Genomic DNA, 22,530 nt, shown 5'->3' on the forward strand with positions numbered 1-22,530 from the left:
ATCTGAAGAGTATCTTAGGAAACAAAGAGAGAAGAATGGAGTTTGTGTACCAATAATGTGGTAAGTACATTTCTTGGTGCTATATGTTTTTAAATACCGTATTTCCCAGAGTGGGGAGGGGGGGAGAGTTCCTTTCACAGCGTTTGGGGAGTCTGGCCCGGGGTAAAGTTGCGGGGAGGGCAGGAGTGTTGTGAAGGAGGAGGTCGGGATCATGCCACTTGCGACGCTCCTTGCACGGAGGCGTGCAATGCCACCGCATTGAGGCCGGGGGGGAGAAGTAGCTCGGGTGGCTGTGAGCAGCCGTCGGGCCGGACAGTGGAACCGGCCGCTACGTCAGCACCTTCTGCCGGCACCCACTCACCTCTGGCAACTCTCCGTCTAAAAACCTCTCTCCTGTCGCTCGCTGGCCTCACTCATGTCAGCCGCTTCCCGCAAATCCTTAAATTCCGACAGCGCGATTGAGGTTACTCGGCTGTGGGAATTTAAGGATTTGCGGGAAGCGGCTGACAGGAGTGAAGTTGGCGAGCGGCAGGTGAGAGTTGTTCAGACGGAGAGCACTGCCAGAAGTGAGCGGGCCGATAGAAGGCGCTGAAGTGGCGGCCAGTTCTGCTGTCGGGTCCCAGTGGCCGCTCGCAGCTACCCGAGCTGCATCTATCCCCGGCTACAATGCGGTGGCTCCGCGTCCGGATTGCCGCAGCAGCAGTGAGTGAGTGGGATACTGGCATTATCCCCGACATCCTCCTTCTCAACACTCCTGCCCTCCCCGCAACTTTACCCCTGGCACAGACTCCCCACACGCCGTGAAAGGAACTCTCCCCCCAATTGGTCCCTTGAACAAGTGTTGTCATTCAATAAGATGACAACTGATTTAACTTTTCCCTGTGCTTCCATTTTTCCCACCATCTCTCCACCTGCCATCACCCTTTACCCCCCAACCATTCAGTAATTCAGAATAAAGGAGACTTGGAAGCCTTGGGCAAATTGAATTGTTACTGTCTTTATTTTTATTTTTTATTTTTACAGAGAGAACAATGTGCGCATGCGCGGTTTAAGGTTTTTTTTAAAAGCCGACTGACTGCCTACCCTGAATGATTAATCACGGCACGTGCCTGATCAGGACCTTTGTCTTTCATGTTCAGGTGGACAAGCACGTGAATCTCTTTTCCAAATGGCAGGAGTGGAGGAATGATACCTAAGTTTTTACCCCGCACCACCCACAATTTTCCTTGCCATTGAGGTCAATGAGTCATCAGTATGGATGCACAACTGACGCTAGACCAATTTCACATGCGCCCGTGGATCTTGTAAGAAAGCAGTTCTCCCACAGGAGATATATTATTGTCATCCCTATTCTCAACTAAATAGTCATGGTACATTTGTATATTGGGCACATGTGGATTTAATCTGTACTTATCTTTGTTTTTTATCTCTGTGGTATCTTCTCTTTATTTCTTTTTCAAAAGGGGATTTTTTTAAAATCTCTGGCAACAATTAGGTAGACGTTTCTTATTATATATTGCAACCTTTGACATTGGAAATTAAATTTTGTTTCTTATTAATTTCTGGCTCACTTTCTGACTCTCTCAGATCTTAGCACATTTCAGAACAGAAAAAAAGAACTGAATTTCAGGTATACAATGGGTACAGCTCACTGGTAACTTCCTTGCACCAAGTTAGAAGGCTGTTGGTTCAAGTCACATCTGAGATAGGAGAGTGAGCGAGTACTGCACTGACAGCAGAGTTGGCTTCTGGGCATTGGGAATTGAAGTGAAACAAAAGCAACAAGTGGTGGTGTTACAAAACTGGTTGCCCACAAAAAAAGAGGAGGCAGAAAGCGTCAGCTCACTTAAGCAAAAACACCTTGATAAATACTTAAAGAAGCCTAAGTGCATGGGCCAAGGACCAACGATTGGAAAATGGGATTAACCTAATGTATATTCCTGGCAGCCATGGACATAATAGGTTGAATGGCATCATTTGATGCCTTAAAGTTCCATCATTCTTTTGATTAATTATTTAATCAATAGCTTGGCATAAAATGATGCTGCTGTAAGGAGAAAGTGAGTTCCTTAGCTGTTTTGGCAAGCATCTAATTCTCAAGTGGCATTCGGACCTCAGAATGTTATATGCCAGCTAACTGCCAAATTGTCTATTGTACAACAATGCTGGTAATTCATGGGGCTGTAAGCCAATTTGGATGTATTGAAGTTGTGAAAGATTCCATATAAATGACAGTTCTTTCCCTTTTATTACATGTAGATGAGACAAAGCCGTCAATTAAAGTATGCATATATAAAATCCTGCTTCTTTCACATCCCAGATGCAAAGCAACTTTCCAGATGTGAACTGGCTCTACATTAACAAAGCTTTCTCCATTGCCGTGATCCTGTGCTACTTACTTCTTTTCACAGACTCTCCAAAGGGGGCTGAATTTTTCCCCCTTATGCTTTGAATCTGTATACTTTCAAAAAGTCAGCACTCACGTCTATTTTAGATTAAGTTCACTGTTTACAGTTCATAGCACACTGATTACAAGGGGCAGATAGATCGCATGAGATCCAGGATGAGCTAGCCAATTGGATACAAAATTGGCTTGAAGGAAGGAGACAGTGGGTAGTGGTAGAAGGTTGTTGCATCAGACTGGAGGCCTGTAACAAGAAATGGCCCTGTCCCACAGGCGACTTTTTAGGCGACTGCAGGAGACTATGTGGTCGCCACACGGTCGCCACATGTTCGCGGGTGGTTGCCGGGTAGTTGCCTTCATGGTCGTGAGGTGTTCCCGTATTCTGAGAGCTAGTCGCCGCCTCATGAAGCCGCCATGGAGAGTAGCGAGAATTCACGTGCCGTAGGTGCAGCAGTAGTGGGTTGCCAGGAGGTCGAAGGTTGTCGTAGGTTCTCGTAGGTTGTAGCCGGTGCTGACCGGTGAATTTCATTGGCTCGTTGGGAAAAAATAACGTGAGCAGTAGTTTTCAGAACCAAGGATAACCGACCGGTAATGTTAATTCACAGCCGTGTATCTCTGGCTTTTAAACAGTTGTCTCCACTTCTTCTCCACCCTTCTCCCCCCCCTCTCCCCCTCTCTTTCAAAGGACTTACGTGACTCTTCCCGTACAATATGCTTTCACTATCTTAATTACAGCGCCAACCTTCCTGTTCATCGCGGTGTGTGTCTGTATCACATTGGCTTTACACCGTGTGAATTTCACTCAGACAGTGCTACCCCCACTTGCCCTGTCCCCCGCCCGCATAAAGGGCTGGTGAAGGAAGCGATGAGTGTGTGTGTGTGTGTGTGTGTGTGTGTGTGTGTGTTTTTCACTCTGACAGTTGCCGTTCCAGTCGGCGGTTTTCAGGCGACTGCCGGCGACTTGATAGTCGCCGGCAGTCGCCTGAAAAATCGCCTAATTGGGACGAGCCCATCACGTGTCACAGGGATTGGTGCTGGGTCTACTGTTGTCTGTTATTTATATTCATGATTTTAATGTGAATATAGGTGGCACAGTTAGTAAATTTGTGGATGACACTAAAATTAACATATTATGAACAGTGAAGAAGGTTATTTAAGATTGAAACAGGATCTTGATCAATTAGGCCACAAGGCTGAGGAAGTGGTAAATAGAGGTTAATTTAGATAACTGCAACAAGCCAGGGCTGGACTTAATCAATAAATGATAGGACCTTGGAGAATGTTGTAGAACAGAGAGTCCTAGGAATGCAGCCTCATTGTTCCATGGCAGAGTGGTGGCTTCACTTGCCTTCATCGGTCAGAGTATTCAGTATAGGAAGATGTTATGCTATACCTGTACAAGGTGTCTTTAAGGCTAAATTTGGAGCACAGCATTCAGATCTGGTCATCCTGCGACAGGAATGAGTCACTAAACTGGAAAGGTTGCAATGCAGATTTACAAGGATATTACCATGTGGAGGATTTGAGTTATAAGGAGAAGGTGAATACACTGGGTCTTTTTTTCCCCTGGGATTTAGGAGATTAAGGGCAGGCCTTGCAGAATTATATAAATTTATAAGGGGCAGATAAATAAGGTGAACAGCCGCAGTCTTTTCCCCAGGCTAAGATCCTTCTTCAGATTGAGTTAGGGGAGAGGGGGACTAGAGATCTGGAAGCTAAAGTGATAGATCAAAGCAGACGATGATCAAGGAAACGTAGAATGGTTCATTGTTAGCTGAGGGGAAAGTGACAACGAGGCATTTAACCTGTGAAATTAATCAGGGGGACAGTGAAACTATCGGAGAACTAGGGTGGGGGAGGGACGGAGAGAGAAAGCTAGGGTTACTTGATGTTGGAGAAATCAGTATTCATCTGTGATGTAAGCTGCACTTCTGAATCCCACGGCACATTTTGGATGCAGCATTTTTATTCTCTCGAAATATTAAAATTTTAAAATATTGCTTGTGTAGATATGCAGAACCTGCTGCACAAGGCAACTAATATGAATGCAAAGAGCTAAGATACATGCTTGTCTGAAACTACCTGGGAGGAGGAAAGGGGGCAGAGTTCTTCCAAAACTTGCTTTCTTAGAGTTCCAACAAAACAAGTTTTGGAAGAGGAGAATCAACTATTGGGATCCATGAAAATAAATATATAAAAAATAAATGGGTTAGGTTGCCTTGCACTGCTCCCTTTTACTGATGAGTGGCTTTACATTTGAAAATTTCAAAAACCCTGTTTCACTTATCAATACAATGAGATTGGACTGCATGCAGTAATGGTATCAAATGAGAATGTAAACAGAATCTTAAGTTATTTCCTCTGTTAGCTAGGATAGTGAATCAGACTTGCTTTTTTCAGAAGCAGATACCTTTGGAATCTTTCCACTTACCAATTTGAGCAACGATTTTCCTGTCTGATGTCAGTGACCTAATCTGCAAAGCAGGCTTGGAATCTGCACTCCATTAATTAACCACTCGAGAGAGATTCAACAGTTGACTGCACTAAGATTGAAGGGAAATTCCAAAGTTACTCCAAGATTAACAGATCCTATTCCAGCATGCAGTATTCAGCACAAATGCACTGTACTTTTTGTACAATTTTAAGAAGATATTTAATGGATAGGAGCATTTTTATTCTCTCGAAATATTAAAATTTTGTGCTTCCGGTGGCGCTGGTGCCAGCTGCCTTCACCTTCAGCCCAGTACCTTTTTTTTTTTTCTTTTTTTTTTTTTTGTTATGTTGAAGTGTGTTTTTTATGGTTTTTTTAATGTTTTAATGTGGGGGAAGAGGGTACGGTAAGGGGGATACCGTCCTTCAGTCGCTTCCTGGAGAGGACGCGACTATTATTCGAGTCGCGTCCTCGCCCCCCCCCCCCCCCCCCCCCCGCCCCCCAGCGGCCTACCTACTGGATTGGCGCGGCCTTTCCTGCCTGGACCGACCAGAGCTCCAGCAGCGGCGGGACAGCGCTGATACATCGCGGAGCTGGCGATGCCTTACCGGGGATCGCCGTCTGGAGCCCGGAGTGCTGGGCCTGCGGCACCGACATCCTGGAGCTGTGGTTCGCGGAGCTCCCAACGCATCGATGACAAACATCGTGGGGTCCTGCGACTCTGCCTGGCTCGGCCTGCGGACTCGGGAGCTGCGGACTCTGGTGGGAGGCGGCTGATCGGGGGTTCCGGGCCGCTGAGGAGGATTTTCACCGTCGGGGTTCGGCGTCGGCGTTCTATCAGCCCGGCGAGAGGGCCTGAGCATCGGGCCGCCCGGGGTGGCGACTGCGGGTGCTCGGAAGGCCCCGACCACGGGTGAACATCTGGGAAGATCGGAGGGGAGGCTGGCTGGACTATGGTGCCTTCCTCACCTTGGTGCCATTGTGTTATGCTGTGTCGTGGACTTTGTGTTTGTGCTTTTTTTTTAATTCTATTTTATTTTAAATATGTTTTATTATTTATTATTTATTTATTTTTATGATACTGACTGTAAAGGGAAATTCATTTCGTTGTCTCTAATTGAGACAATGACAATAAATTTGAATACAATACAATACAATGCAATACAAAGCTTGATGAGAGAGCTATGTGGGCATTCTGGGTTTCAGAGCCTCACAATCTTTAGGCTGGGTAAGAATGGCAGGTATCTATTATTAAAGGACAATTGTGAAATTGTTGGATTTGAATAGTATTCCAATAGTATCACAATCACAATCACAATAATACTTTTTTAGCCAAGTATGTTTTGCAACATATGAGGAATTTAATTTGCCAAGTCAGTCACACAAATAAGAAGCAATGGAACACACAAAATACATGTTAATATAAACAACCGCCACAGTTACTCCTCCACAATCCTCACTGTGATGGAAGGCTAAAAAAAGTTCAATCTCTTCCCTTCTTTCCTCTCCCGCGGTCGGGGGCCTTGAGCCCTCCGTTGACGGGACGATCTTGACTCTCATAGCCGGCGGCATTTGGACCCTGCGCATCGGAGCGATCAGCTCCTCCATCGGACCCCGGATCGGGGCTGATCGAGCCTCTGCGTCGTTGGAGCACCTGACTAACATCTCCCGAGACTGTAAGCTCTTGATGGTAAAGTCCGCAGGCCGCGGTTGGAGTGATCCCAGGCTCCGATGATAAGTCCACACCCCGCGGCTGGACTCAAAGTCAGTCCAAGGAGGCCTCCAGCTCCATCGATGTTAGGCCGCAGAGCGACTGGAGATGCAATCCGGAAAACAACCAAATCTCCGGCAAGGTAAGAGACTGAAAAAAAAAGTTTTCCCTGACCCCCCCCCCCCCTCCCCCGACCCCCACATAAAACAAATGAAGAAGATTTACACAAACTTTAAAAACACACGGGGAAAAAAAAGATGAAAAAACAGACAGACTGTTGGCGGGGCTGTCTATCATGCGGCGCCCCTGGTGGCCTTTGTTATTTAGGTATAAATGGTTGTGTGAGTCATAGTATCATAGTCGTAGAGCACGGAAACAGGCCCTTTAGCCCAGCTTGTCCATGCCGACCAAGGTGCCCCATGTACGCTACACCATGACATTTGTCCAAGGACTGAGGACTTGATCGTCAAATACCATTGGCCTCAAAGTCTGTACTGGCACACTAAAGGTGGTGGAGGATTTTAGCATCAATATTACTAAGAGATGGCTCACTAGATGTGGGAAGTGGTACACATTTTCCAGGGTCCTGCCATGAACCCTCATTGTTGGAGACCAGTGTGATGCAGTAAGGGCAGGCTGGTGGAGGATCTTTTATTTTTGTGGATGTTAAGTTCAGCCCATCTTCTCCTGTGCTTTGGTGAATGTGTCAACAAGGTCTTGGAGCTCATTACCATGGTTCTAGAATGCAATATCAATACCTTTCTCAAGGGTGAGTAGGGAAGAACATGAAACAGTGGTTTCCATGACCACATCATATGAACGAATCAACTGATAACGTTGCATAAATAATTTCCATGTGTTTAATGTAGCTGCACTCTGAAATTAATCAATATTGATAGAATGGCAAACCAGTATGAATCACTGCCCGTTGGGAACATACACCTCCTCACCAGTGATCACAGGGCAATATGCCAAAGCACCTTTGGTCATTCAACTTTACTGCAATAAGAGTGAGTGGCAATATTCAATTCTAATTGAACTGTAAACGGGTGTGTATTAGGATGCACAGCACTCTATTCTTCATGAATAATTGCCCTTCGGACTTCTGGCATGAATCTGCGCCTAGGAAAATGTATTACCGTTCTAACCAGGATCAATAAAACTGTAAGAAGGAACTACAGATGCTGGTTTAAACCGCAGATAGACACAATAAGCTGGAGTAACTCAGCGGGACAGGCAGCATCTCTGGAGAGAAGGAACGGGTGACGTTTCACATCGAGACCCTTCTTCAGAGAATCTCGACCCAAAACGTCACCCATTTCTTCTCTCCAGAGATGCTGCCTGTCCCACTGAGTTACTCCAGCTTTTTGTGTCTATCTTCAATAAAACTGTAGCTCAGTGCCCAAATCATAGTAATGGGGAACTGGCACAGAGGAGGTGCTGAGGGCAGCGTACATCAGCCATAATCATATTGAATGGTGGGTAGGCATAAGCGGCCTCCCCGTGTACCCATTTTCTTGTGTTCTTCATTTTGTATGTTATTTTACAACAAGCGAGATTGAATTAATAACAGTACAACTTTATCTTAATGTGATTTAGTGGAGACAGATTGTAAACTGGTATGAATCAGACAACATGAAACTCTTTTATTATGAATCATGTCCATGGGCCCATTCTCCAGTGTGAATCAGTATTACTGGGTCCATACATGACAAAAATGAATGGCTTTTTGAACTGGAATCCAGTATTAATGCCCATGAGACAACATTCAAGCTTGAGTCATTGTTTGTGGGACATCTTTCGGACAGGAATGCGAAGGGTCTGAAGAAGGGTCGTGACCCGAGATGTCACCTATCCATTCTCTCCACAGATACTGCCTGACCCGCTGAGTTCCTCCAGCTGATTATCCCAAGCCAGCTCAAAATCTGCATAGTTATTGAAGAACAGCCCCTTTACTGCTGTTGTCAGCATCTTGAACAGACCTCTCATATGCTGGGGATGAATTTCCCATTCTTCCAATCTACTTAGTTGTGCCTCCTGCACTTTTTAAAAAATTGCACTTTCTCCATAGCTGTAACACTTTATTCTGCACTGTATTTATTTTCTCTGTTGCACAACCTGATGTCGTCACGTATGGCATGACTTGCCTGAATAGAATAAAGGTTTTTACTGTACAATAAACCAAAGCCATTACTGGACGTCATACTGGTTCACAAGCAAATCAAATCAGGCATGGCTATATTTTTGCAAACCCTTGAATTATCCCATAATCACATGATTCTTTATTTTTGTAGACCTGAATGTACAGAGCGTGCCCTGATTTGACTAATCGTTGCCAGACAAAGTTTCTCAGATGATGCTCAGTGATTAAAATGGCTTGAGTCTGGATTTATTTGAATCAGACAGGGCTGACACTACTTTGATGGAAATTTAGCGGCTCCAGGTGTAATTCGGGTTGGCACTCCACCGCAGAACTGAGAGAGTGCTGTAGAGTCAGAGTCTCATCTTTCAGACAAAATGGGTCTCCCAAGATCCAATCTGTCCCTTAGGCACCTGTAAGAAATCCCAAGGTGTTTCTTTGAACGCGAAAGAGAGTAACTTCTCTTTTGTGTTTGTAGTTAGAGTAACTCTCTAACTTCTACAGGTCCACAGTAGAAACAATGTTGACCAGTTGCATCATGGCTTGGTTCGGCAACTTGAGCGTCCAGGAGCGGAAAAGACTACAAAAAGTAGTAAACACTGCCCAGTCCATCATCGGCTCTGACCTCCCTACCATCGAGGGGATCTATCGCAGTCGCTGCCGCAAAAAGGCTGGCAGCATCATCAAGGACCCACACCATCCTAACCACACACTCATCTCCCCGCTATCTTCAGGTAGAAGGTACATGAGCCTGAGGACTGCAACGTCCAGGTTCAGGAATAGCTACTTCCCCAAAGCCATCAGGCTATTAAACTCAACTGAAACAAAACTTTGAACATTAATACACCATTATCTGTTTATTTGCACTTTATCTGCTTATTTAATCATGTGTGTATATATTTATATAATGGTATATTGACACGCTGGTCTGTTCTGTATTCATGCCTACTATATTCTGTTGTGCTGAAGCAAAGTAAGAAATGCATTGTCCTATCTGGGACACATGACAATAAATTCTCTTGAATCTTGAATCTTGAGTTATTCCAGTCCCCCGGCTAACAAACACAATAAGCGAGTTCGGTATTCCGACTGCGCAACTCCAGATCATAGGTCCCTCGAGATAAACATTCTCGGCAGCTGTGCTGCTGCATGTATACAGACCTGCGTTTCATCCATAGACAGGAATGAACCCGGGTCTCTGGTGCAACAAGCGCTGATGACTTGCTACTGGACCGTCCACGTCCCCTCCCGAGTGTCCCATCCCTGTGCGGGGGCGGCCGGAGATGTCCAGTTGATCCTCGACTGACGGGACACCAGCACAGAGCAGTGGTGGCCCAGGCTTACAGCCAGCGCGGAGAAGAAGCGCTAACTCCACTGCTCCGGGCCGGTGTCCTGTCAGTCCAGGGCTGTCGGTTAACCCGGCGGGACAGGCAGAGTTGAGCTGGAGTTAGCGCTTCTTCTCCCCGCTGGCTGTAAGCCTTGGCCGCCACTGCTCCGGGCCGGCGTCTCATCAGTCCAGGGTAACCCCGGATATCTCTGGCCGCCCCCGGACAGGGATGGGACACTCGGGAGGGGATGTGGACGGTCCAGTAGAAATTCAACAGCGCTTGCAGCGCCGGAGACCCAGGTTCGATGCTGACTACGGATGAAACGCAGGTCTGTATACATGCAGCAGCACAGCTGCCGAGAATGTTTATCGCGAGTGACCTTTGACAAATCCCCATGATTCCTTGCATTTTTCAGAATACCAAACTCACTTATTCAACTAACATAAATACAATAAACGGATTAACTGGTCTTAATCTCCTTGCTATTTGTTGGAGCTTGCTGGGCGTTAAATGGTTGCACAACTGACTGCCTATTACAGCTCCAGAGACCCGGTTCTATCCTGACTACGGGTGCTGTGTGTACTGAGTCTGTACATTTTTCCTGTGACCGCGTGGGTTTTCTCCCGGTGCTCCGGTTTCCTTCCACACTCCAAAGAAGTATAGGTCTGCAGGTTAATTGGCTTTGAAAATTGTCATTAATGTGCATGCAGGATAGTGACAATGTACTGGGTGATCGTTGGTCGGCGCGGACTCGGTCCAAAGTAAAGACGGCCCTGAGATCATTATCAGCAACATGTAAATTCAGCTTTAAAAGACAGAATCCGGACCCCAAACATAAACCAAACAAACAGTTGCCTTCCATTATTTCTGTGGATTGTAGTTGTAACAGGTTGTGAGCTGGAGATGGTACTGAGCTTGGATCAATCGGTGTTTGGGCTTCTCCTGTGAGGTTGTGACTCGCTTCCACCTCCTCTCAGCTAGCACCTGCTGAAGCTGTATCTTTGAAATCACAAGGAACTGCAGGTGCTGGAACCGTGAGCAAAACTATCGGAAGACAGTCTGGAGAAGGGTCCCGACTCGAAACAAAGCGTTTCACCTACTGCTTTTAATCAAGGGGGTGAGATGCGCTGCGGGCGAGAAAGAGCAACAGACCTCAGAGAAATTCCTGACACACCTCTACACGGTGTTCAAGGTTTTGTCTCAGGACGTTTGCTGTTGGAGTTTAATTCGCAATGCTGCCCTGCATAAAGCAGGAATACAGCAATTTACAGCGGCCCCTCCCTTTCTGCTAACTCTTGCCTTTGATCTCGGTTGCCCTTTATCTTGGAAATACCTATAAAACCTTCCCTAATCCGGTGTGGACGCTAGCCTTCCCCCTCCCCGCGCCTGATTGGTGAGACTGAGTCAGAGCTTCCTTCTGCTCGCCGCAGATGATCCCGGGTTTGGCTGTGCAACGATGAGGGCAGCCAGCTCTGCCCCTTCCTCCTGACTTCGCTCTGACTGAGCTGCAGTGGCAGCGAGCGAGCGGGCGGGCAGCGCAAAGTTTCAACAAAGAGCGTGTGGGTCTGATGGATCTTCAGCGTGGGAGGGGAAGTGAGTGGATATAAACCTCCCACTTGTTACTAAGTTTTTTTTTTGTTCACTGTGACTGCGGACTTCTCCATGCACTGCGGATAATGGGATTCTAAAGATGAAGCAGGTATGACTACTCTAAACAAACTACTCCCGTGACACCGCTCTCAGTGCAGTTTTAAAGCGTTGCCATTTGATTATGTACTCGCAGGCCTTGCCAATGCAGAAACTTTGGTTAACATTGCTGTTAACTGCAGTAAGTAAATGGAATTACCGGCCCGAGTCTCTCTCTGTCAATTAATTAGTGCCCTGCCAGTAGGAAGTCTGGCAAGTTTTTTTTGTGTGTCGTTTGGGCCCCTTTGATCATTTGTATAACAAATAGACGTGCCGTATCTCCATGGCAACCTATGCTTGTAGGTTGGTGGGAACAGAGAAGATTCCTGAGCATGGACAAAGAGCGGTTTGTTAGTATACTTGGTTTTAAACAGCAGCGCTGCGCTGAGCAGAAGGTGAATCACTTTACAGTCCTTTAAGTGGAGGTGTGAGTTTTAACGAGTCGAACTAACAAGTTTTGTTTAGCGAGATTCAACTTCGTTGCTGCATTTTAGGGGTGGAGGATGGGTTGGGGAAATCGCTTCGTTGTCTTTGGCGGTAGAAATTCCAAGCCTCTGTACTGCCGCCGCTGCACAGTGAAACCACTGGTGGAAGTGGCTCCTCCGTGGTAACTTCAGAAAGGTGTCCCGTTTACTTAAGTTTGACAGTCACAGTCGGCGCCTCGGTGTTACTGTGGCGGTGAAGTTTTAACCCGGTTGTTTGAGGCTGTCTTGGCTGATTTAATGACAACAATTTTACTGGCAGTGATTCACCACGAGGCACACTCCTATACAGACTAGATCCAACACGAATGCTGCCAAGATTCATTCCACTCAACATACCTCGGCCTCCTTTGAAACCCAATTATAATCTATTTCCAATATCTTTAATTAAAGATGCCTAATCCCACGCTTCATACTTTTGTTGGCCTGTGTAAAATGTAGCTGACAAATTGTGGTTGCGGATTTAAAAAGTGCACGTACTCACACTTGGCATGTTTTTAAAACTGAGCGAGGTTGGGGGGGAAATCCATCCCATGGACACTGTTTCAAGCCACTAGGATTCGTAGGTTGGTTGTCTTTTTTTTAACTTCCGTGGGATTGTTTGTATGTTTTATTTTTACTTCAGCGGGTTGTGCGAATTCTTGTATCTGTCGTTCAGCACCTGAGACTTGAGCAGTTTGTGTGTGATTCTCTTGGCAACCTGCAGAGGTCAGGCAGTGGATAAAGCAGCAGCTTTCTAATTAGTTTCATCCCATTCCTTTCAGACAACACCCCCACCTCCCAGAACATTAAATGTAAGCTGCTGGGAGCTCATCTCTCAGTTTGAGTATAATATGAAGAGCAAGAAAGAGGATAAAGAGCTACATTGAAAGCATTTATGTGGCTTATTCTGTAGTGATTTATAGCTGAGGGAGACCAACACAATTCAAAAAATTCTCCCCAAGTACACACAAGTAATTCTGCATAGAAATCCTCACCATTGGTTCTGATTTTTCCACACATCTGGGTAACCTTTTAGTTCCTTTGCTTATCCAGGAGATGTCTACCACATAAAAATATTCAAGGACTCTGTTCCCACCTCCCTTTTAGGAAGAGAGTTCCAAAGACTCATCACCCTCTAAGCGAAATAATTATGTCTTATCTGTCTTCAATTATTTTAAAATGGTGAATCCCTTTAGTGTCTAACACAAGAATCCTGACACTCAGTAACACACAAATCTGGCGGCACAGTGGTGCAGCAGTGGAGCTGCTGCCTTACAGTGCCAGAGACCCAGGTTTGATCTTGACCACAGCTGCTGTCCGTATGGAGTTTGTACGTTCTCCCTGTGATCACGTGGGTTTTCGCTGGGTGCTCTGGTTTCCTCCTACACTCCAAAGACGTACAGGTTTGTAAGTTAATTGGCTTCTGTAAATTACCCCTGGTGTGTAGGATGCGAAAGTGGGATAGCATAGAACTAGTGTACGGGTGATGAAGGTTGGCATGGACTCGGTGGGCCAAAGGCCCTTTTTCCATGCTGTATCTATCTCTAAAGAGGAAAGGTCCTCTATACATCCACCCTGTCAAGACCACTTGAGATTATATCTGTCGATTAAATTCCACTGTTCTAAGCTCCAGCAAGTACAAACCTAGTCTGTCCAACCTTTCCCTATAAGCCAATTAACCCATTCCAGGTCAGTGCAGTGCTAAGGGAGTGCCGCACCATCAGGAGAGGATGCTGTTCAGATGAAATATTGAATAGAAATCCTGGCCTGGTTTCTCAGCAGTGCCAAGATTCCACCTTTCCCTTTGAGCTCAAGCAGGAAAACTCTTTCCACTGTTCAGGTCATATTCATTCCTGAATCTTAATTCATAAAACCAATCGATATTGAATTTTTGTTCCTGTGAATATATTGGTCATAAGATATCAATTCACAAGAAGTGCTTTGCACAGTTCCACCGTCTGAAGAAGGGCCCTGACCTGAAATGTCACCCGTCCTTTCCCACCACAGATGCTGCCTGCCCTGCTGAGTTGCTCATGTGCTTTGTTTTATGCTCAAGATTCCCACGTCTAGTGTCTTCTGTAATTACATAGATATCCTTGCCAGCCTATAGTCTTGCTTGCTGCCCCTTTCTTTAGAATGGCCACAGTAGTTACTGCTGCCACTGCCTTGCAGCTCCAACAACTCTGGCTCATCCTGATCTCAGGTGCTGTCTGTGGATTTTTCTTGGGTCCTCTGTTTTCATCCTGTATCACAACAACTTGCTGGTAGATCAATTTGCTGCATACATTCCCCTGAGATATTAATAACAAAAATAATTATAGGGGTGTTGATGAGCATGTGTGGCCAGGAGTAAATTTGAGGGGTACAGAGAATGAAGGCATCCCATTAGTTCATACCAGCATAAACTCGATGGGCTTAATGACCTCCTGTGTTGCTATTAGTGTCAATCCAAATGATCTTTTTTTAGTCTTATGACAGAAAAAATACAATTTTGTCTAATGAGTTAATGCTAGCTCTCAGAACATGCTCGTCGGTTCCATTTACATACATTTACTGGCATCTTAGTTTCACGCATGTCCCCATCAATTTCCTTATTTTGCTATTTATCTATATCAGCGGATAGTTTTTACAGTGGCCAGCATGTCTGTGAGATGCAGGTGAAACCCAGAACATAGAGAAAACATACGAACTCCACACAGATAGCACTACAGGTTAGGAGCAAACCTAGGTCTCTGGGAATTGTACAATGGTAACACTAATTGCTGTGCCTGTTCTTCTAACACTAAATGTGCAAAGCTCCAAACAACCCCTGCAAATTCTGATATCCCAAAAGCAAAGTATTGTATGTGAATGTCTGAAATAATGACAGGAATGTTGGAACTACCCACGGGATCATGGAGTACCCATGAGAGAGAAATGGAATCAGTGCATCATAACACTTCTGATATTAGATTATTAGCCAGAAGCATTGGCTGGATCTGCCTTCACAAATGCTCAGTGTTTATGACAATCTCTGCTCGTTTCAGTCATTCAGTATTATTTATGAGAGTGAAAAGCAGGCGGTTGTGCTGTAGAATCTACCAGGAAATTAGCTGTGCCGGTTACGTCCTAGTATTGCTGATCCTAGAAAGTAAGCAACTGATGAGGACTGCGGGGTTCCTTGGGATGTTATAACATCCTTGAACTCCTGGACCATCCGCTGAGTAATTTTGCACACTCTTTTCACCGTCCACACAGCTCCCAAGTTCCTCAATAGAAGTAATTCCCATGTTGCCCATAATAGATTTTGTCTCCAGTGAAACAGGCAAAACCCTCTCAAACCAAACCTTTCATTTGGATGAGTTGCAAAACTTTGCCCCGAGGTTTTTTCTGTTTGACTGGAATGGAGATTTCCTGCGTGGCCCTGTTCACAAGCCCACAGTGGGAGGAAACTCAAATCCGACATATTCTCAGCAACCGTCCCGGATTTCCTTCCTTGTGAGTAAAGTCTGTGAGGAATTTGAGTGCAGACAATAGCCCCAAATGGAGATGGACCCGCAAAGACACTGGAGGAATCTGCACAATCCTTGCAAGCCTTTAATCTCATGAATACACCACATTGTCCCAACTCTATAACTTTCAACAACATGTTCTTTAACCCCTGCCCCCTTTCTCATACAAACTCCGCTTACTTCTATCTTGAGGATTTACTTTCTTGATTAGTCTGCCCAAAGTTAAAATGGAATGTTTTTTCAATGTGGTCTTTATTTTTTTTCCATGTAATCTAATTTTGCTTTCGCTCACATGAACTATTCTGCAGAAAAATTTCAGCTCGAAATTCAGGATGTATTGGAAAGGTCCAATTATTATTTTTGGATGGCTGCCGACATAAAATCCTATCGCTCACCCTATCTGTTGAAGCAGGAGCTTTGGCTTTTTCACGCATTTCCCTGCTTCCCAGAGAGTGCACAGCTCTTCATAAACAATGTGGATTTGTTCATGTGGGTTGGATTGAAATCGGACGTCTCTTGTTTCCCAAGTCAACGAGAGTGAGAGTGCGAGATTAGTATCGGGATGATGTGACTATCTACTTGACTGCAGCTGTAACTCAAATCCGTGTGGAGGACAGACTCCCTCGGCATTCTCTGGGGGAAATCGCAGCCGTTTCCTTTTAAAGTCACAGGCTGCCTAGTATTTTCAGTATGCTGCAATCCTGAGTCATGGTCACATCATCCAGGCTGGCACAAGTATTTATCCCTGCACAAGCTTACTGTATGAAATCATCTACTTAATCTGTGGTTTTATGGGATAATGGGACATAAACATTCCATGGTAATGTTTGGAAGTAGATTTACAATATTTACTCTGGTGGGCTGCTCCACATCCGAGATCCTCGAAACAGTGAACGAGGCATTGTCACACTGCTTTTATGGCATTTTGCTGTGTGTAAACTGATTGCTATATTTCCTATATTACTATAGTAACTACGGTTCAAAAAATGCCTCATTGGCTGTCTGCACTTTGAAGTTGTGCCGTATAAATGAGTCTTCCTATTCGTCATGTCCACAACTGCGAATGGCAAACAAACTCAAAAAAACCTTTGATCAAATTGACTGCAGATGGAAATGCAACAAAAATGAATATAATCCTCTCAGAATTAATAGTAAACAACTAAAGACACAGTTGTGATGTAAAATAGGTTCCACGCTGTATTAACAAGTAATTGGCAATGTCATTGTCGTGAATACCCAAGCAAGGAATTCAATTACAAAAATAATTTGTAAAATAATTTGCTCTTTCCGCACTGTACTGAGAGAGTAGGGGGGGCGGCATGGTGGCGCAGCAGTAGAGTTGCTGCCTTGCAGCCCTTGCAGCGCCGGAGACTTGGGTTTAATCTCAAATATGGAGTTTGTACGTCTCCCCGTGACCTGCGTGGGCTTTCTCCAAGATATTCAGTTTCCTCCCACACACCAAAGACATACAGGTTTGTAGGTTAATTGGCTTGGTATAAATGTAAATTGTCCCTAGAGTATGTAGGATAGTGTTAATGTGTGGGGATCGTTGGTCAGTGCGGACTCGGAGAGCCGAAAGGCCTGTTTCCGCACTGTATCTCTAAATCAAAAACTAAAATAGTGATGGAATCGGAAGCCAAAACCTGCAGGTGCTAGAGTTCTGAGATAAAGTCTGAGAACGCTGGAAATGTGGATTGTGGATGATCAGCCATGATCACATTGAATGGCAGTGTTGGCTCGAAGGACCGAATGGCCTACTCCTGCACCGATTGTCTATTGAAATATCCAGTAGACCAGGCAGCATCAGTGGAGACAGAAACATAGCTAACATTTCAAATTGATGACCCCTCATCACATGGGGATGGGCCTTCATCCTAAATCTTCAATTTGCTTGATACAACTGTGTTTCACTATCCTTCTAGAAAATATTCTCCGGTTCCCCCTTCAAATGACAATGTTGGGTTTATACCAAAGTCTGTTTCTGCACAAGGAAGAATGTGGTGACACCTGCAATTTCATAAGTTCAAGTTCAAGTGCGTTTATTGTCATGTGTCCCTGTATAGGACAATGAAATTCTTGCTTTGCTTCAGCACACAGAACATAGTAGGCATTTACTACAAAACAGATAAGTGTGTCCATATACCATATTATAAATATATACACACATGAATAAATAAACTGATAAAGTGCAAATAACAGAAAATGGGTTATTAATAATCAGAGTCTTGTCCGAGCCAGGTTTAATAGCCTGATGGCTGTGGGGAAGTAGCTATTCCTGAACCTGGTTGTTGCAGTCTTCAGGCTCCTGTACCTTCTACCTGAAGGTAGCAGGGAGATGAGTGTGTGGCCAGGATGGTGTGGGCCTTTGATGATACTGCCAGCCTTTTTGAGGCAGCGACTGCGATAAATCCCCTTGATGGAAGGAAGGTCAGAGCCGATGATGGACTGGGCAGTGTTTACTACTTTTTGTAGTCTTTTCCTCTCCAGGGCGCACAAATTGCTGAACCAAGCCACGATGCAACCGGTCAGCATGCTCTCTACTGTGCACCTGTAGAAGTTAGAGAGAGTCCTCCTTGACATACCGACACTCCGTAATCTTCTCAGGAAGTAGAAGCACTGATGTGCTTTATAATTGCATTAGTGTTCTCGGACCAGGAAAGATCTTCAGAGATGTGCACGCCCAGGAATTTGAAGCTCTTGACCCTTTCAACCATCGACCCGTTGATATAAATGGGGCTGTGGGTCATAAATTCTAGGAGCAGAATTAGGTATTTAAAGCCCATCAAGTCTGCTTTAATTTGTTTTCGACAATTGTCTCATCAAGCAGCCTGCTTGAACCTATAACCACTGCTTGTGATTCTGTTTCTAACCAACATCAAGCCTAGTCTATGCAGAGCTTGTTGGGAGATATGTTCAAAACCCTTGAATGCTGGTCTCTCAAAAATGCTGCCAGTAATTATGTGGTGAATCACCTGCGGTAACAGGACATTATAAGCTCAAAATCATGAACAGATGGATGCATCATTTGGAATAAATGAAGGATTCCACGTGGTAGCCAGTGTACTGTTGCAGACAACTGTGGAAATCTTCCTGATATGCTGACCGTAACTGTACAGATCACATAACGCTTGAATAACCAAAGCCCCCAGTACGTTCTACTTTAGTTTTTGAGAATTTTGGCAGCTTGCTAGTCGAGTGAAATTAATATTATTTAATTCAGACATCTATAAAGATTTTTATGCGTTCCATATGTTACACTATGATCTTCACAATATTAAAGAAATCTGCACGGAATTTCGAGATGCATTTGAGGAGACCAGCATGCATCAGAAACTAAAGTACATTTGGCCAGAAGGCAGACTGCAGTTAAAATTAATTAATCCTTCTCTGCACTCAGGAATGTTAACTTTTATAGGGAAGGCAGATAGTCAAAGAGTCATACAATGTGGAAATGGGCCCTTTAGCCCAACTAGCCCATGCTGACCAACATGCCCCATCTACACTAGACCCAGCTGCTTGCATTTAGTCCATATCCTTCTAAACCTATCCTATCCATGTACCTGCCCAAATGATTTAAAGATTGTGATAGTACCAGCCTCAGCTACCTCCTCTGGCCACCCACCACCCTTTGTATGCAAAAATAAAAGTGTTACTCCTCGGGTTCTTATTCTTATGGAGAGAATGCATAGACAATGTTTCAGGTGGGGACACTACCTCAGACTGAAGAAATGGTCCCGACCCGATGCTGCCTGACCCACTGAGTTACTCCAGCACTTTTTTTCATTGGGTAGTAGCGCATTGGGACAGTTGCTGGAAATTTCAGGCCATAATGTTAGTGCTATTGTAAGGAATGCTGCAGCTAATCTTTGATGGTGATATTAAGCAGACAATAGCAGCTTTTTGAAGGTGCATGTGTTGCCTTGGGGAAAAATATAGTTTTAGATTGTAATTTGTAACAAATCTGCAATTTATTAAATAAGAGCTATAGCAGCTCTGAACCGGCCCTAATGAGTGCCCCCCCCACTCACCCCCTTTGGACAGTCTCCCTCAGATGGTCACGTCAATCAATTCAGCTTGCTTATTTATGTATTGTATTTATTTACCTTTCTTGTACATCAGTGGAGCTGCACACTAAATCTCGTTGCACTGACGTGCAATGACAATAAAATATATTATTATTATTATTATTATTTGAGAGGGAGAAGGTAAAATTGGAAGTGTCAGTATTGCAGTTGAGCAAAGGGGACTATGGAGGCACGAGGGAGGAGCTGGCTAAAGTTGACTGGAAAGGGACCCTAGCAGGGATGATGGTGGAACAGCAATGGCAGGTATTTCTGGGAATAATCCAGAACATGCTGGATCATTTCATTCCAAAGAGAAAGAAAGATTCTAAGGGGAGTAAGAGGTGACCATGGATGACAAGGGAAGTCAAGGACAGTATAAAAATAAAAGAGAAGACATATAACATAGCAAAGATGAACAGGAAGCCAGAGGATTGGGAAACTTTTAAAGATCAACAGAAGGTTGCTAAAAAGGCTATATGGGGAGAAAAGATGAGGTACGAAGGTAAGCTAGCCAAGAATGTAAAGGAGGATAGTAAAAGCTTCTTTAGGAATGTGAAGAAGAAAAAATTTGCTAAGACAAATGTGGGTCCCTTGAAGCCAAAAGCAGGTGAATTTATTAAGGGGAACAAGGAAATGGCAGACAAGTTTAACAGGTACTTTAGTTCTGTCTTCACTAAGGAAGACACAAACAATCTCCCAGATGTACAAGGGGACAAAGGACCTAGGGTGACGGAGGAACTGAAGGAAATTCACATTAATCAGGAAATGGTGTTGGGCAAAGATCCTATAGCGGAGCAAGATGGACCACTGCTGCTAAATGCAATGGGCTGACATGTAGTACGCAATAGAGCGGAACGTGTTCCTTTTTTTCATCCATTTCAGCCTGCGTTGTGGGGGAACAGTTTGTGTTAATAAATTATAATTCTGAAAATGAGGGGAAGATTTTTACAAATAACTTTTATTTTTACGAGGATGTTTCCGTAAATGGCTTCCGTCTCAGCACTAGTATCTTTCCTCCGCTATTGGATCTTTGGTGCTGAGACGGAAGCTGGTTACGGAAATGGGGCCGAAAATTACCCATGAATCTGTCCATGACCGTACTACGTCTTTTTCGTCGAGTGATTTATCTTGCTTGCTGTAGGATCTTTAGTGTTTGGTAGACTGATGGGACTGAAAGCTGATAAATCCACAGGGCCTGATGGTCTACATCCCAGATTATTCAATGAGGTGGCTCTATAAATCGTGGAAGCATTGGTGATCATTTTCCAATGTTCTATAGATTCTGGATCAGTTCCTGTGGATTGGAGGGTAGCTAATGTTATCCCACTTTTCAAGAAAGGAGGGAGAGAGAAAGCAGGGAATTATAGACCAGTTAGCCTGACATATGTGGTGAGGAAGATGCTGGAGTCGATTATTAAAGATGTAATAGCGGCACATTTGGATAGCAGTAACAGGATCGGTCCAAGTCAGCATGGATTTACGAAGACAAAATCATGCTTGACTAACCTTCTGGAATTTTTTTAGGATGTAACAACTAAAATGGACAAGGGAGAGCCAGTGGATGTAGTGTACCTGGACTTTCAGAAAGCCTTTAGGGTCCCACACAGGAGATTAGTGGGCAAAATTAGAGCACATGGTATTGGGGGTAGGGTATTGACATGGATAGAAAATTTGTTGGCAGACAGGAAACAAAGAGTCGGGATCAACGGGTCCCTTTCAGAATGGCAGGCAGTGACCAGTGGGATGCCGCAAGGCTCGGTGCTGGAAGGATGCAGGGTGACTTGGACAGATTGGATGAGTGGCAGATGCAGTATAATGTGGATAAATGTGGGGTTATCCACTTTGCTGGCAAGAACAGGAGATGTCCGGCCCGCTGAGTTCCTCCAGCATTTTGTGTCCTTTTGTGGCAAATGCAAGTGTTGAGAATGTGCGTAAAGCCAAGGGAAGTCAAGACTTTTACCAATCGACAATTAAAATAATGAATGAGAATACTCAAGGAGCTGAACTGCCTTTGTAGATCATGCTTATTTCATTGTTGTGTATGTAATTATCCTGGGGCTTGTTTTAATGTTTTTATACCAACGTGTTGTGGAAATAATTCGGCATCACATTCAAAGATACATCAGTCACTACTGCATTCCTGTATAATGTTCAGTTTGATGGAGTGATCAACAACAGTGTTGGTAGTTCCTGTCTTTTGATTAATCTATGGTGTTATTCTGTGTATGTGCATGTTGGTTACCCTATTGTAAACATTGTGCATTACCACTTATAACATTAACATTTAAAAATATTAGCAGGTAGACAATGCTGGAGAAACTCAGCGGCTGAGGCAATCTATGGAGCGAAGGAATAGGTGATATTTCGGATCGAAACCCTTCAGACAGATGTGGGAATTGGGAGGGGGGCAGGAAGAAGAAAGGAAGATGCGGAGACAGTGGGCTGTGGGAGAGCTGGGAAAGGGAGGGGAAGGTGGGAGAAAGCAAGGACTACCTGAAATTAGAGAAGTCAATGTTCATACCGCTGGTGTGTAAACTACCCAAGCAAAATATGAGGTACTGCTCCTCCAATTTGCGGTGGGACTCACTCTTGCCATGGAGGAGGCCCAAGACAGAAAGGTCGGATACGGAATGGGAGGGGGAGTTGAAGTGCTGAGCCACCGGGAGATCAGGTTGGTTAATGCGAACTGTGCGGAGGTGGTGGACGAAGCGATCGCCAAGCCTGCGCTTGGTCTCACCGATGTAGAGCAGTTCACACCTAGAGCAGCGGATGCAATAGATGAGGTTGGAGGAGGTGCAGGTGAACCTCTGC

The 22,530-nt window shown here is 44.7% G+C and overlaps 1 protein-coding gene across 4 annotated transcripts in view; it reads left to right on the top strand.

The window, feature by feature from the left end:
- mid1 (midline 1) overlaps window positions 1–22,530 on the top strand; it is a 290,576-nt gene that overhangs the window by 112,968 nt on the left and 155,078 nt on the right. Inside the window, exon 1 of one of the 4 annotated variants that reach the window (XM_033032774.1) lies at window positions 11,016–11,713. The exons of 2 other annotated variants lie outside the window; for them this stretch is intronic. The gene's annotated coding sequence lies outside the window, so the exon portion shown is untranslated. Of the gene's footprint in view, window positions 1–11,015; window positions 11,714–12,007; window positions 12,096–22,530 lie in introns of those variants that run through there. One more of the 4 variants, XM_033032777.1, reaches the window with a different exon arrangement.

The sequence above is a fragment of the Amblyraja radiata genome, chromosome 14 (assembly GCF_010909765.2).
Source record: "Amblyraja radiata isolate CabotCenter1 chromosome 14, sAmbRad1.1.pri, whole genome shotgun sequence".
NCBI lineage: Eukaryota > Metazoa > Chordata > Chondrichthyes > Rajiformes > Rajidae > Amblyraja > Amblyraja radiata.